At 46.5% G+C, this 12,551-nt stretch overlaps 1 long non-coding RNA gene across 15 annotated transcripts in view; it reads left to right on the top strand.

Moving 5' to 3' along the window:
• LOC107310797 (uncharacterized) overlaps positions 1-12,551 on the top strand; it is a 423,706-nt gene that overhangs the window by 38,254 nt on the left and 372,901 nt on the right. For 7 of the 15 annotated variants that reach the window (XR_014944419.1, XR_014944406.1, XR_014944402.1 and 4 more), the window contains exon 1: positions 8,137-8,345. The exons of 2 other annotated variants lie outside the window; for them this stretch is intronic. This is a non-coding gene — a long non-coding RNA (uncharacterized LOC107310797). Of the gene's footprint in view, positions 1-8,136; positions 8,346-12,551 lie in introns of those variants that run through there. 6 more of the 15 variants (XR_014944412.1, XR_014944403.1, XR_014944416.1 and 3 more) reach the window with 1 other exon arrangement.

The following is a 12,551-nucleotide window of genomic DNA, read 5'->3' as shown; positions in this document are numbered from 1 at the left end:
AAGCAGTGCAATGCAATATTGTCCAATTCAGTTATTAACTGACTATAATACTAAGTAATGATTCCACAATCAAATTGCCTTCGGTATGAAAGAACTACTCCATGTTTATACTGGTGTAAATAAGAGCATAAAACCCCTAACGTTATGACCAACTTTGTATCTGTTGTAAATAGTCATAATAATGATAAATTCTCTACTCAAAAGATGTGCCTATGCACACCCTCCCACCCAAGAGTACCCAGGTGCTGTATTACAAAATATAGTTTAAAAGATTACAAACATCCAAGGTAATTAGTAAATAAAATAGTATACCAAGGCTTTATTTGAAAATTAAATGCAATGCATGAATGGGAAATCACAGCCTGAACCTCTGATTAATCAGCTGAGGCAAGTGTTGGGTCAGCTGCAGGAGCACAGGTGAGAGTAATTTAGCTGTGCTCCACGAAGGGGTGGAGCTCGACTCCACCTCCTCTAAGACCTCATTTAAGGGCTGACCACCACTGAGGCAGCATCTCTTGGAGATTGTTCCCTAGTGGAAATTGTCTCAGCTTTCTGGTCAAGGCATCAGCATTGGTGAGTTTTCCTTTGCAAATAACCTTTGAATATTTACCACCATCTTTGTTAACATCTTTATATTAGCCACCCTTACAACCACAGGTAGAGCCACAGATTGACATTCCATATAATCAATTCCCTCCTTACTCACAGAATGACCAAAGGCCATCTGAAAGAAAAGGTCTTTCAAATAAAAAACAAGAAATCATTGGTGGGAACATTAACTTCTTGTATGTCTCCCTCAACCAGCATTTTTTCTTCTACCCTGAGCTAACGCCGACTTTGGCACCTGAAACTTTTCAGGAGCTGATTTTACCATACAGCAGCTTTTCTCTTAAGTGAGGAAGCAAGGAGGCAATATGCTTAAGAATTAATTTTTCTCCTTCTTCAGGTCAGGGCATTCACATTGTCGATTCCTATATTCCCTTCTTCTCATCAATTTCAATGATATCTGGTATATCAGACATACTACAATCTGAATTATATAAATTACATATTGAGTTATAACCTAATTGGGGAATATAATTTGGATCTTTAATTTCTGAACAAAGAAATATATTACTTGGGAATTAATATAGAAATAGTAACTGTCTTTGTTTTCTGTGTTAAGGTCCATCATAGAATCACAGAATGGCTGGGTTGGGAGGGATCTCAGAGATCATGAAGCTCCAACTCTCCTGCCAACCTCCATACCTAATACTAGACCAGGCTGCCCCGGGCCCCATCCAACCTGGCCTTGAACACCATACTGAGATTGAACTGCAATTCTAAAAAATTTAAAATAGTGCTCTGAAGTTGGGCCAGCACGGGATGAAGGCAGAGTCTGTGAAAGCTGTGCCTATAACAAAAATAGCAGTATTTAGTTAGTTTTCATCTTCTGAACGAGCGTGTTTCAGAATACGGCAAACTAGCGAGTTATTTAGCTGTCTGGGTGACCATGAAAACTCAGTATTATAATTATTGATAGGATCACATCATCAAACAATCCATGAATCTTCCAGGGCACCAGATGTTTTCGCAGCCCTTGCTCATCTGCTTGCACCACCATTAGAAGAGCAAAGCCAGCCCAGGGACTTGAATTTCCTGGGAAGTTTTTTCCTGGCTCTACCAGAACACATTCTGGAGGATTCTGTCCAGCAAAGAAACTCAGCAGACTTGGAAAAATCTTCCTGCCATCCTGTCCATACGACACTGTAGGAGTGGTTCTTTCCATATGCCACCTCTCACACCATGTCCAAGTATAGCCTGAAAACTGAGCTAGGATGTTAGTGAAATGTTGTGCAAGCAGTCAAATGCTACAAAGAGCAGCCAAGTTTGTCTTCTGGCCCTGGGCGTGTTCTGTAGCACAGGGCATGCTACGAAGATGAACCTGGAATAGTTCCAGCAGACGACTGCCTACACATTCCTGGCTGATGAGTGAAGTATTATGAAGGACCAGGGGCAAGGAAGCTCGTATGGGTGGGTGCCACAAGACAAATGTGAGGAGGTGCCGTTTCTGTGATGGATTTATCATGCTGCAGCTCCCACTTGCATTCATATGCATGCATCCTTTTAGAAATGTGATACCAGATGCTGTTTCCTGGCAACAGGCCCAACACCCCCTCTCTCTTAGGTGTGAATTTTGACAACTCCAATTCACTGGAGCTCTAGTTATGTTATCTTTTCTAAATGCTTAGAGACTAAAAAGACCTCTTGCTCTTTCTACTGTGGACTTAAGTGCCACTTGGGCCAATTTGCAGTGCTGTTCTACTCCAAAAATATCTTCTCATATGAGCAGTACAATTATTACTACTATATAGGGAAGGGTAGAAATGTACTGAATCAAGCACTGATAACACAAAACCTTTCTTACTCTGTTGTCAGTCAGAGCTGTTGTTATGCTAGGCATATGTCACATCAATGTATAATAAATGCCCACGTCAGTCAAATGCATGTTGCGTGTAGACTGGATGTCAATCTAATGTTTTGTATTAAAATCAGTGCCACAATACATGCACAACTTTATAAACACTGCGGGGGAGTTCCTTGTTTCGAAGGGCTACGGCTGCTTGCTGCACTCTTTTGTGCAACACCCTAAAAGCTCGGAATTGTTGGAAAAAGTTAAATTTCAGAAAAGAAACGGCAAAATACCAACTTTACTTCCCTGTTATTGCTCACATACCAGGGGGAGGTCACCTGAGCCACTTGCTTCTCCCCCTATGGCTTGTTTGCTGTTAAGAAAAATGCACAGAAGCAGCTGAGTAGCAAGGAAGGGAAATGCAGAGCAGGGGGTGCAGGGACTGGCACTGGTTGACATCCCGGCCCCCCGCGTGCGCTGTGCTGTACCTGGGTGAGTGCTGCACACATGAGTGGGAAAGGTGGGGAGATGGGACAGCCCCAGCAGAGATCTGGGAGCTCAAGCAGCACTTCCGAACCTAGACAGACTTGTTGCCAAGGGAAAAGCTGAGAGACTTGGAGGGCAAACGGTCAGTGGAGATGGACTTTGGGGTCATTGTGAAGTTGGTCCCAACATCGATATGGATATTTCCCAGGGAACTTTGTTCCACTAAGCCTCTGCCTCGGTGCCACCACTGCACACACTTACTTCTTCTCACAGAGATGCTGTGGCTTAACTAATACAATGGCAGTTTATAATAGCTTTTTATAAGCATTAATTAATCTTTGCAATAAGGTCATTGTTATTAACCCTGTTGTATGTGTGGGTCACGCGTATGGTTAGTGCAGTCTTGTTCAGCTCTCTGGTTCCCCTAGGATGCTTCTGGCTTACAGCGGAAGTGATTTTGTCTGGAGATGTGTTTTAGCTGTTGTCACAGACCAAGGACTGTTAGAGATATATGGGAGTTCTGCTTCTGACTGTGCTTCTGAACCCCCAAAATACCTGCATTGGTAGATCGCGTGTTCAAAGACAGTGATCTTGCACAGAGACCCTTGAATAAAAAGCCTACTCTGAGTCATTCTGAAAACTCTGGATTTACCATTTCATTTACAATCAGCTATTGAAGGAAAGGCGTGCCCAGTCTGACCATTGACTACTACGATGTGATGTTCTGTAGTTAGTCACATTAAAGCTATTTGTATCTCCCATTAAAATAGTAGATAGAAACTGAAGAAACTGCTTTTTAAATAGCAACAACATGAAATAACAAACTCAAAGCAGTTGCATAAACTGTCTTTTAAGCAGACGAGAGATGGAGATTTCCCTCCTGGCTTCACAAAGAAGTAGGCAAAACCAGGGACTCTGCTTCCAAACAGGATTCTGAGGGTTCGGGCAACATTTGATCTCTTCTTGATTCTGAGGAACCAGATGGTTGTGTGAAAGGGAGTAAGAAACCCCAGTGTCTGTATGTAACCCTGTTATCTAATTCACTTCATTACTGTAAGGCATCTCAGGGAAATCCATATATCATCTTTCATATATGCTAGAGATACCACATCAGAAAACATAGATGACGAAAGCAGAAAGGGGTGGGACAAAGAACTGGGGAGGAGCACACTCCAGGAGGCCTGAAGCTATCTATCTCCCAATGAAACAAAACCAAACCAAACCATCTTGCAAGTGACCAGTTGGAGGCATGTGAAACAAGTTCACAGATGAGTGCCTCTCAGGGAGATGCAGTTTAATGCTTTAGAAGGGGAGTTGCATTGCACTCTAGAAGTATGTTGGACTGTACAGACTCACAATCCCCAACAAAAAGAGAGTTAATGGCCTCCAAAAGCTTCATGCCAGGAGTTGTGAATGACAGCAGTCAGCTTTTAAAAGGCAGAACATACAGTTATTGGGATCGTAAAAGAATACACACACGTATATTCTGATACAGCTTCTGGCTTTTGGACAGAGAAAGCCGTAGAGTTGACTCTTTATCGTTGCAGCAAAATATATGCTCACTGAAAAACTGCTGGGCTGGAAAAAAGCGATTTCCTTGCAGTGTTTGAGCCCCAAAGCCTTGGCAGCAATTTTTCATCGTTTTGTTAATTTTCGATAATATGACACGTTTGCTGCTAATATGATGGTTCTGTTTAAAAACTAATACCAGTATTAATATGTTACAATGATGAATTGCTCACAATAATCTACCACGAATGAAAAATAGTGACATAATTATTGCAGTGTCGCTATCGTGCAGTGGCCATTTGTTAATGTGGGGCAAAACACTCAAAGAAAACTTTATTTCTCATACTTTCTTCTTACCCACCTTTATGGTGAAAAGACTTGCTTTGCACGTCTGCTCCTGGACAAACAGATTTAATCCTAACCTTGTTTTAGGACCTGGATGTTATCTTTTTCACACAGCAGATTTTTATTGCTGTTTTTAAGGTCTTTTTTTTTTTCCTCACTCTCTTGCACAGCAGTGCAGCTTTTTACTTAGGTATCACAGCTATTTTATGGCTAGGGGATACACTGCCGTATCGCACTGGCTAAAATGCTCCCTGTCTACCCATCACTGTGCTTTTTTACACACACATTTCAAATGGAATCTCAGTGAAAGTAAGCTAATAGAGAAAACTGCCTTGCAAAGGAGACAGTTACCTCAGCATAAACAGATTCTCAATTCTCCAATGAGAACGACTGAGGAAAATGTGGATATTTCCTTAATTCGGGCATTGTTCTGTAGCTTTAAAAAGTGGCAATGTGCTTTCAAACCTTGGCTGCCAAATAGCACGTGCTCCCACAATGCCCTACTGGATGCACGACACAGATTCTCAAACACAACCCCATCACTACAGGTCTCTGCACTTTCTCCCTTAGGATCCTTCCTTCACACCCAATCTCTCCCCTTAAATCACCCAGGCCAGCAAGTAGTCACCTCCCTTAAGATCTGCTAAGGACGGTTTTCTCTAACTTTCCATAACTGTAAATTACTGTCCAGAGGTAAAAGATTGGAAAACTAAAAGATTGGAAAACTATGTCTAATCCAACGGATGACACATCGTCTTTAACTATCAGCTATTCAGAGATGACAGAATCTACCACAGGAATCACCTTACTGCATATGCATATGCTGCAAGAAAGAATACTGCACTGGAACAGGTTGCTCAAGGAGGCTGTGGATGCCCCATCCCTGCAGGCATTCAAGGCCAGGTTGGATGTGGCTCTAGGCAGCCTGGGCTGCTGGTTGGTGACCCTGCACACAGCAGGGGGTTGGAACGGGATGAGCACAGGGGTCCTTTTGAACCCAGGCCATTCTAGGATTCTGTGCTGATTGCGTATTACCAGCATGTCTGTCACAGCCCACATTGCTGGGCACTGCAGTAAAAAAGCAGAGTAGTAAAAATCCTGAAGTTTGACGTGGTAGAAAGATACCCCTGAGCAATTCCTCAGCTGGACTCACGCATCAGAATTGATATCAGATGAAGTGCTGCATTTTCTTGTGCTTTTTTTTTTTTTTTACACTGATGAACAGAGAAAGGAAATGTAAGCTATCCAACGCAATCTAGTTTAATAAAATCTGCTTGTCATTCTTTCTTTGTCGCTGCTAAGGCCAACAGAGCACTGCCTGAATATTCACAGAAATTAATAACTCCAATAAACAAATTTGTGCAAAAGTTATTTTTCAAAGCGTGACAAAGACTTCTGCCCTCTTTAAGATCACATGAAAATTGGTTTCACTGTTCAGCGAGCCGTATCTAAGAATGCAATAAAAATACCATTGTGCATCCACAATGCATAATTTTTACATAGTTTTATGCTGAAATAAACTCATTTTTAAAAAGATTGTAAAGCAACACCTTGCCGAAGTCACGTCTCAAAAGCACGTCCTTGTGAACAGCGAGTGGAATGAAGACAAGGCACAGAGTCACTACAGCACGGTGCCACCATTTGGATCCACAACAAAATTATCTCTATCTTCACTCTCCATCTGAAAAAAAAATGAAAGAGAGAAAAAAAAAAGGTCTACGAGCTGAGTATAAATTAAATATAGTAATTCAAATCTGGCTGAGAAGCTGCAAACTTTTATGCCAAGTTCCAGCCTGAAATGAATTTCAATGGTCACAAGTATGGATTTCACTAAGGGGAGACTGCAGCGAAGTTCTGGCAGAGCAAAGTAGAACCGTTAAGTAAATAGCGTAACCTCTAAGTGGTAAGAGGGGACAACAGCAATGGGGAACTGCTCTCCAAAGGATGCTTCAAGGAAGAAGAAAAAGCAGTAGGGTCACTGCAAGACAAAGTGCTGGAGTTTGTTTTAGTGAATGGAATGCAGAGAGGTGTCAAACCACCGGCCTGAAAGCTGCTGGGAGCAGCTGCGGGGCTGCAGGGCAACTCTGCTGCTCCAACCAACTGCAGGGATCACCCCAGGGCCGTACTGCCAACCATGGGGTTCCAAGGTGGTAACTTGTGCAATCCTGCATTCTTAGCAACCCAGAGTGCCCGTGTCACTACAATTTGTACGTATACTCCTTTCTCGTTACTGTTCTCTATATGTAGACGTTCTTATCCCAAGAACTAACGATGGCTTTACAAGGGATTAGTGTGATTTAGTGGAGGTTTGGGGGTCGCAAGTGGTGGTGATCCCTTGGCAGAGTGAGGACCTGTGCCAAGGGCAGCCACGACAGTTAGGGTACAGCAATGCACCCGTGGCTGTTGGCTTTGTTTCAGAGGCAGTTGGCGATGGGCACGGTGATCATTATCACTACAACAGGATCAAGGGAAATTGGATTGGGAACCTGTTTGATGACTGGCATGCTGTCACTAAGCACTGTGTCTTCACCACCTAACAGGGTAAGGAAATGACTTTATTTTTCCTGATAATGACTTTATAAGTTGTCCACACACTCCTGCTCTTTCTATACATCAGCAGCAAAGATAATTCTTCAAACACTGCACGTTTTCCAGCAACTTCAGACCTCCTAGAAATGAAAGACGGTGAAGTAAGTAGTTAGGAGAGGGAAACAGCGCTCTTAATGCTACAAGTAGAAAAATAGGCTCTTTCTGGAGTCTTCAACAGGGCCTCTGGGGGAGCAGCATGGAGCTGCAGCCCTGGGGGTGGATCTGTGGGCAGATCCTGCCTTCCCCCAGGTCACTGCAGCTGGGAAGCATCACCTGCCTATAGAAAGGGGTGAGGGGGTGCTGTGTGGGCACTGCGAGCTCCTCCTCGTGAGGCCCTCTGAAACGAAAGGCGTTTTTTAAAGTCGTGCAAACACTTCCAGAACATTTTTTCTTTTTTAATTGCAAAAAACATCACCAAGAAGTAACTCATCCAGCTGGGGCCGATTGGGCACATACAGCACTGCAGAACCTGCAGTCTGGAAGCTTCCATGGCATCCCGCAGCACGCTGCCTGCTCCCACTGGCCGGGCGCTGCCCGCATGTGCTCCCAGGCCGCCGGGTGCAGCCCCGTGCTGGGGCTGCCCGCAATGCGCACCGCCTCCCGTTCTGCCCCCGCGGATGATGCTTAGATATAAAGGTTTATATCCACGGATATACGGCTATGCGGATGTTGTCGCATCCAGCTACTAAAAAACAACCCTCTAACAAAAAAAAACAAAAAAAAATAAACAGAAAAAACAAACAAAAAACAACCAAAACAAAACACCCCACACAAGCCATAACGACGATGATGATGCTGACGGGAGGGGGGGGGGTGGGGAGGGAAATAAATAAATAAAAGCGAGCGAGAGTCGGCGAAGGAGAGGGAGGCAGGTTCAATTATCTAAACAAAGAAATCATGGCGGAGTGTTTACATTTGGCTGCCCAAAGCCTGTCGGATTACGGACCCCCCCCAAACACACCCGGCCCCCCCCCGCAGTAGCGCCGTGCCGGAGCCCGCCCGCCGACACCTCGCCGCGGCCCGGGTAAGTGCGGAGCTCGCGGCGGCCGGACCCGGGCGGGCGGCGGGGCGGGGGCCGAGGCGGCTCCCCCCCCCATCCCGGTGCGGTGCCGCGTGTGTGTGTCGCTGTGCTCGCGTGTCGGGAGGGGACGGGGCTGTGCCGCCGCCGCGCTGCCCTCGGGCTCGCCGCGCCCCCCCGGCCCCGCGGCCGCCGTGCCGCCTCCCCGCCCCGGGGTCACGGCGCCTGGCGCTCGCTGCCGGCTCCGCCCCCGCGGCCGGCCCCGCCGCGCCCCCCGCCTGTCCGCCGCCGCGGCGCCCACGGGGCGAGGGGACGGGGCTCGGTGCGGCCGTGCGAGGGGGTGGGGGCTGTGCCGCAGCCCCGGGGGGCGGATTTGGGCCGTGAGGGGCCCGGCGTCGGCATCGCGGGGGATGGGGAAGTGGTGGGGGGGGTGGAGGGGAGGGATGGATGCGGCTTCTGCTCCCTCTGTCCGAGCGCGGGTGGGAGTAGAGAGGCGGGTGGGAGCTGGCTGCGTGCTGAGACCCTCGTCCGAATCGCCGTCACACCTGCACGGCTTGGCCAACAAGCGCCCTGCCCTGCGGGTGGTGATGCTGTCCTAACGTACACACCCCGACCCGCTCAGCCCCGTGTGCTTTCACCACCTGCAGAGATGGCGTGTGACTGCAGCCTCAAACGCCATCGCCGAGGGGCTGTGCCATGCGTCCAGAAGCCTTTGCTCCCTAATGTCCTTGGCTCTAAGCTCTTCCATCTCCAGGCTCCCTCGCTCTTTCCCAGATGCCCTTCCAAACCTCCTTACTCTCAAAGAGCCATACTCCAGTTTTCCTTGTCCAGAACCACCCAGCTCTGCAAGTCCTTGCCCCCAGCTCCTCTGAAATGAGCGAGGAGGTTATAGCTGCCTTAGAAACCATGTGCTGCTGGGCCCTCTGGAACAGCCAGGAGGATCTGCCAACAGGCTGCCCCCTGACTCTCAGCCCCCATGGGCTGCTGCTGTGAAATACGGAGATGACCCTTTCAAACAGTCTGTATGTGTCGTTCCCATGCGTCCATCAAAAAGTCCCCTGGCCCCGGCACATCTCAGCACCAGGAAGCTGTAAAGCTGCTTTGACACCTCTGCCCTTCTGGATGTGGCTAACAGCAGCATTCCCTCCCTCCCCCCCACCACATACACACACTGCATGTCCATACACATGGGCTGCATGTCCTGCTGTGCTGCGTGTATCCCTGCAGCAGGATGCTGGGCAGCAGCGGGGTGCTGCAGTTCCAGCACTGTGCACACATCTTGCAGGGTTGTTCTGCTGGGGATAGCAGATGGCTGGTTCCTGGTGTTCTCTGTGCTGGACCTACTTTTGTTTCAAATGGTTGTGCTCCTGCATGTCCCCAGTTCAAAGAGTGCTTTGAGCTATGCAAGATGGAGCTCTGTATTTGCACTCTTTGGGAGTGGCAGGCAAGTCATATCGTTATTTTTCATTGAATCTTAAAAGTTTGGGAAGTCAAACTCCTGAGTGAAAGAGAAATGCCTCCTATTGCATTGCAAGGCACTGGAAGAGAAAATGGGGGCATGAGACTCATTAGGTTTGAGATGTCCGCTCTTCGTGCTCTCCCAAGCTGTGTCTCAAGGCAGTGGGGCTTGCGGTGGTTCATTGCTGTGTTGTTGAGGGGTCGGTGTGTATGTCAGCATGTCAGCAGTGCCCTGAAACGAGGGGAACAGAAACGTGAGGTTCATACTGGTGCTTCTGCTGGGTTTGCCTGCACGTGGGGCCGCAGCCTCGCTTCTCTGAGTGAGGCCGTGTCCCTTTGTTGGGACTGTTGGGACACAGGGGGTGTCAGCTGCCCCAAAAACCAGACCTGCAGCACCAGATCCTTTTGTCTGCAGAGCCCCCTCCCTGTGCTCCCACTGCCCTCCATCCGCATTTAGGCCCGGCACTTCTGGGTTGGTGCAGTGTGGATAACAGGCCTGCTGAGGAAATTCCCCACACGCTTTGATTTTTTGCCACTTTACTTCCTGCTTGAACTGTCAGTTCCTGGAGTCTCTGAAGGTCTGAGGCTGTTTTCTCAAGGAAAGCTCTTAATTGAAGTGGCCTGTTAACTGTTAATTGCTGTTCTGTTCTGGCTATTTACCTGAAGCTCATGTCAAACCCGCTGTTCTGGTCTGGAGGCTACTCTGCTTATGTGCTCTGATCTCTAAAGTGTTCCTGCTTTCTGCTGTTTTATTGAAGACCGTGGTAATATTTCTTCTCTTAATGCAAACTGACACATCCTAGATTTAAGGATTTTGTGGAGCAAGCTGCCCTGCTAGGAACAGCTTACACAACAATTCCACATTTATGGCTGGCTAAAAAAGAAACAGAATTGTCCAAGAAGTAATATTCAAAGAATGTTCTTGTTTTCTTCAGCTGGGATGTGTTCGGAGGAGAAAAGCATTTAAACGACCAGGAGCTGATGGGGAGGCGGGTGGCAAGCAGGGTTAGATAGGAGACCCTGATTGTTTGACTACCAGCATCAGTAGGGCAGGTGTGAGCAGTGCTGGAGGTCCCAGTGTGTGCTGCTGGGAAGGCTGGAGAAGGTCGTGCAGTTGAAGCAGTGCTGGCGCAGTCAGTGACATTCCATCCTTAGAACCAATTTTGATTGTTTGTTTCCTTTTATTGCATTAATAAAGCTGTTCTCTTCCCTGCTAACTAGGAAATTGATGCCAGATTTTGGCTCCTTGATTGGGATAGTCGCATGGAAACATTTGAAAAATGCTAAGAGGGTGGATATGATTTCGTCTCAGGCTGCAGAGAGCAGTAACAGGGCTGGTTCCCTTTTGGTGACTATCTGCAGGTCTTGATTAATGAGGGTTCATTCGGGTATTGAGAGAAGAGGAGAACTCTCAAATGACGCTGAATTTGTTTCCCCTGTATGTAATAGAATGAAACTCTCAGGCTATTGCTGGACAGTAAGATATTCTGACATGAATATATATTTTGGAGCTCTGCACAAAATGAGGATTTCATGCATAGGCAACGCAGTGTGACAAGTCATATCCTGTGTGACCTTGTGCGTACAGTATAAAGTTGTGTAATACGATCTTCTGCTAAATTATTACACAAAATAAATAGAACATACCTCATTTTTATGCTAATAACGATATTTTTCAATTCTGAGCTCCTTTTAATGCTAAGATCTCAAAGTAAATTACAGGTAGAAGTAAACCAAGCTTCACAGCGCTGCTGTGAGTTGTTGTATTACCATTTGGAGACTACACGGAGGTATCTTTATTAATTGCTGTTGTTTAATTTTCTGTTAATTATTGTTTGATTTGCTTAGCTCATGGTACCGTTCTCTCTCCTAATACGTTAGCAATAAAGTATAATCTTCTGGAGGTGAAGGAAAACAAATGTTTTAATTTCAGCCACGAAAAAAAAAATTGGTCAGATCTGTCAAGGGCACGGGGAAAAGTGATGTCGACTTCGATTCCTCAGGGAATTAGCAGTGCTTTTGCCAATAGCATGTGTTTGCTGTGGCTGGAGCAGAAAGTGAACTTGGGATTGTTGTGTTCCGTGGTCCATGGTGTGGCTGAGAGGCTGATGAGGTTTTACAAAGAGGTTGGCTGAGGGAACAAAAGAAACCAACGTTATTTGCTTGAATTTCCAAAGGACAGGATTTCCAAAAGTGATGGTTATTTTCTCAGCTCTGTTGTCATTAAAGCCAGTGGTAAAAAAGTCATTTGCTCAATGAGAGCCAAGTTAAGCCACTGGGGGGGTATCTGCAACCCTGTCCTTGATTTTTGTGAAGTGTGAGATTGTTCTTGCATCCCCGATACCTCCAGCAGGTGTTTGCTACCAAGCTGAGCACAGGATTTGATTCTCAGTCACCTGGAGATGGAGTAGCATTTCTGGGGGTGAGAATCCGGCCTGTAATGCTCTTTTTCTCCACTGATGTCAGGACTTGGGACGGTCAATTAGTACAGAATTTGCTCGAACTTCTTAATGCGCATTTACAACCCTTAATTCCAGTTTAACAGAATGTTTTGTGGTGGAACGTTTACAGAAAGAGCACGTGGAAAAAAATTATCGCCGCATGTATTAAGCACAAAGAAAGCATCCTTGTGCTGCTGTGTAGGAGCAACTGACAAAACAGAACATATTACAAGAAGCTATCTTTTTCATTAAGTCTGCACAAAATGAGGATTTAACGCATGGGCAGCACAGTCAGTCCCAGCGGTTTAGTGCC

Source organism: Coturnix japonica, chromosome 3, assembly GCF_054131305.1.
Source record: "Coturnix japonica strain WE chromosome 3, WE-NBRP24, whole genome shotgun sequence".
NCBI lineage: Eukaryota > Metazoa > Chordata > Aves > Galliformes > Phasianidae > Coturnix > Coturnix japonica.
The sequence above is the reverse complement of the archived record's forward strand: the minus strand, read 5'-3'. Positions and strand labels throughout refer to the sequence as shown.